This window comes from Sarcophilus harrisii, chromosome 3 (genome assembly GCF_902635505.1).
Source record: "Sarcophilus harrisii chromosome 3, mSarHar1.11, whole genome shotgun sequence".
Classification (NCBI taxonomy): domain Eukaryota; kingdom Metazoa; phylum Chordata; class Mammalia; order Dasyuromorphia; family Dasyuridae; genus Sarcophilus; species Sarcophilus harrisii.
Genome location: NC_045428.1, coordinates 80368622 through 80372926, shown reverse-complemented (window position 1 = coordinate 80372926; position 4305 = coordinate 80368622).

Below are 4305 nucleotides of genomic sequence, written 5' to 3'. Positions count from 1 at the left end.
CTGTATCACAGATACTTGATGATAGCTAGGTGACTTTGGTGGGTGCATGTGCACATACACACACATTTATGAGGTGTGTTGCCTACACAGCCCATTGTATGGAATGCTGGCCAATCATTCAGTCAGTCATTATTTTCTTGGAAGATCACCAAGCACCCTTTCTATTGACTAGAGTGCTAGACAACCTTAGCTTTGATTCATGACTCTCTTCTTTGGGCCTCATTTCTTTATCTTCAACAGCACAATCTCCTAATTACCACAAAAGCAGGGAAAAACGAATGGTCTTGACATTGAAGAAGTTAGCGTGCTCAATATGTCTGCATAAATGAAGAGACAACTAGTAAGACACAAGTGCAAAAAAAAGCTTTTTTCCCCAAATAAAATTCCTCTGTACAATAAATTAGTGATACTGACGCTTAGTATTCAACTTAGCCTATTTTTCTCCAGAATTTACAGGCTCACTCTCCTAGTGGTTCCCTTCTCTATCTTCTACTTCTCACCTGCCTCTAAACTTGAGGGAGAAAAAAAAAAATGACTGCAAGGGACTGCTGGTATTTCCAGGCTGTCTATTATGTTTGTTTATAACCTGTTATTAGCAAACAACTTTGGGCGGTGCTTCTTGGGTCCTGAGAAAAGCAGAAATTAATCCTTGGTGAGAAATGGCCTATTTATCATGGTATAAGAGGACAGGCCTGGTGTTTGGCCACTTAGGAATGCGAACATTTGCAGATCAGCATGGGGGAAAAAATCCACGTGTAGATGAAGCCAATATTTTATTAAGGTTTCAGTAAACTTACACAATGGAAACATGTAAATGAAAAAAAAAATTTACACTGACCTCATGACCACCATCCTAAGCCATTACAATAGTTTACTAACAATTATTGGCAAGAGAGTGACTCAGTAAAATAACTTAATCCAGCAGTATAATGAAAACATGGTCAGTAGTACTGAATATATCTCTCTATTTTCACACAATCAGGGAGCAAGGCACATTATGAAATAAGAGCATACAGTTATGCAAAAGACAAGACAAAAAAATATTGAATTTAACTACATCCTTATTGAATTGTGCATATTTTTTTTTTTTTTTTTGTATATTGGGTACTTTATAATGCAGTTCCTTTTGTCCTCTCTCCCATGCTTAAAAAAGTATATTTATACATACATATATTTATTTATATATTTATATATGGCAAAGCTCTCCCAAATTGTAGAAGTCAGAATTTTTAAGAGCCTCCCTCCTTCCCCCCAATGGAATAAGGGGTTGGAGGGAGGAGTAGGAAATGGGGGAGGCAATCCCATTTAAAGATAAAAGGTGCAATTTCTTAAAAAAGCGGTAAACATGAATGTATTTACATCTAGTACACGCTTTTGCACAGACTAATGACTTTTAATGTGCATCTCTGTACAGAAATCCATTAATGGCTGATAACAAACAAAATGAAGCTGTAAAACCATGGAAAATATTCCACTTAATGCTTGTTTCTTAAGGAGAAAAAATATTTTGCAGAATGATTATGATTGAGAGTTTGCAAACATTATGTTAAACTGTTCCAAATGCCAGTCCTCTAAATAAGGATAGAAGAATAGGAAGAAATTTAATTGAACTGTGGTTTTCCTTAAAAGATCTTAAAAGAAGAGCGAATTGATTCGGTTTTTTGTGACAAATTACTTATAGAAACAAACACTGTCCAGATGTCCATTTTCACAAAGTATGTTATACCTCTGTGCTGATAATCTTTTCCAGATGCAATACTTTTTACCTTTTACTTGGCTTTCCTCACACTCACTCAAATACATCTTTGGTAGACAGCCCTGAACTCACCTACTTAACATATTCATGGCTGAAATCATCCCATTTTGGGGAATATTTATAACTGGTGAAATAGCCACGGTTTCATTTTTTGCTGAGCCTTGACAACATATACCTTCCTTTCATCAACCATCATGGATTTACTTAACTGATTTCTAGAATGTTGTTCCTTCAAGGAATTCAAAGAAACAGCAATTCTTGTTACTTATTTTGGCACACTAATTCGCCCAAGAAGTTCAAACAAATCAAGAATTTTTTTTTTTTTTTACACTCGTGAATGAGGTCAGTTCTTTTTCTTTAGAAGTTATTAGTGTGTTATGTAATTATTTTGGTAATCTTGATTATGTAGATACGAATTTAAATTTCTTACATCCTAATGGGGAGCCATCATCTACTGAATATGGCATACATATAATTTGGCTGAATGGAAATCCAAACATTTGTTCTCTCTCTCTGGAGTTCAATGAAAGATGTATCCTGAAGGATTACCTCTCACCTCTAATGGAAGACGTTAGTTTTCATATTAATCATTCTTTAGGTCCAGTCTAGTTTATTTTACTAGAAAGAAAAGATCACAGATGCATCCTTCTTGCCACAATTACTGTATTCACCAGAAAACTGTTTATATTTAAAGGAATCCCACTGCAAAACCACTGCCTTCCTTTGTGTAAAGTTAAATGTTTAGATTGCTGAATTAAAGGCACACCTGCATTGTAGACCTTCACAGAATGGTTTACTTGCTATAATTAAACACTGCTTAAACTTTAAAATAAATGTTTAGTTTTACAAGTATGAAAGTAAATTATCTTAACTTTGGGGGGTTGGCGTAGGAGTGGTAGTGGCTAGAGAGAACAACGCACCAAGGATCCGTGGGAAAAACCCAAGTTTCTCTCAGGAACCTAGTGAAATTTGGCCAGAACTTTTGGAAAAGGTTCTCCCCCTCCCCCTTCACTTTTCAGCTGGGGAAAAAGGAGTTCAAAAAGTACTACTGGCTAAACAAAACTATTTCATACCATGTAGGTTGTGATATTTGTAACCAATCACAAGGAAAAACATTATTAGAAGTGGGTCTCCATTTTTCTTGCAGTATATAATAAATATCATTTTCTCTGAATATTTCTTGCACATTCACTTTGTAAGAGCTCACTGTAGACTAATAAATTAACAAATCCATCCTGCGTATATCTTTTAAAGTGGAAAATAATCTCATTAAAGAATATTTTTAAGTTTGGATCATAACCTGGTTCTCAGCAAATTTACTCCTAGGAAGGGACAAGTAGGACCACCACTCTATAGAGTCAAAGTTAAAGATAGCCAAAAATGCACAAAGAATTTTAAGAACAATCAAGTATAAATGTAAGGCATAGCTTAACATTTTCTTTTTTCCCAGCAATTTGTTTTGGGCTTACTTTTCTCATTCAACAAAACAACTTGCAAAATTATGATCTAACGAACGAGCTACGGCAACTTATAATAGTCACTCGCCTCAAATAAAGATTAGAGAAACCAGCTTATTTCCCTCCATTGATCAAAAGCCACACAGGCAAAACTGTGATGTTAATTTCCAAGACCAGTTCCCATTGTATCTTTTAATATTTTAATGTTTACATTAACATGCTTAAATTAAAAAAAAAAACAAAAACACATGTTACATTATTACCAGAGAGAGAAATGATCCTGCTATAGTTCAAACTTGATAGTACAGTTTGTAGGTGATAAGCAGGTTAGTACATGTAATAACCACCAATTTGCACTGCCATCTAAAGCAGTATTTTAAAGCTAAACTGTTTGAGGTCCTTGGAGTCGATGCTGCCAAGCCAGATTTCCAGCTTTCTCTCCTTGGTCTGGAAAAAGAATGCTGAATTGGAACTGTTAGCAGAGGCAGTGAAAGGAAGGCACAGTACTAGTATCATCTGGCAGTAGATATTTCCCTGAACCTACAGAGAAAAAGGAATGGCTACAAAAATATCCAAAATCAAAGGTTTGAGGGTTTTTTTTTTTTTAATTTTTTAGAACCCCTAATATTTCCCCAAAAGCCCCTTGGGGAAAAAAAAGGTTATAACATATCAGCAGCAAAACAAAAACCCAAAACAAAATCTAGAAGAATATAAATCCTCAAAGAGAATATTAGAACTTTCATTTTGGTTTATAATTTAGTTTCCTGCATCCACATAAGAAAACATAAAACTTTATCTAATAGTTTGTGTTATATTTATATGTTTCTCTAAGACAGAAATAAATGGCTGTACGTTCAACCAAGACAGCCAAAGCTTAAAAAAAATACCTCTTAATTCCTTGCTGCAATGTGTTCCTTACTTTCAAAGGTCTGGAGCATCATTTCTGCCTCCAAAAATCTTTCAGAGGGTCCTTGGTCTCAAGGAAAAATGAAGGACAATTATTGGCCATTGTTGAAGGCAGAAAAATTGGGGAATCCTAATGGATTCTAAAGGGAATGATGAATGAATATTATTTCTTAAGAGTCTTATCCA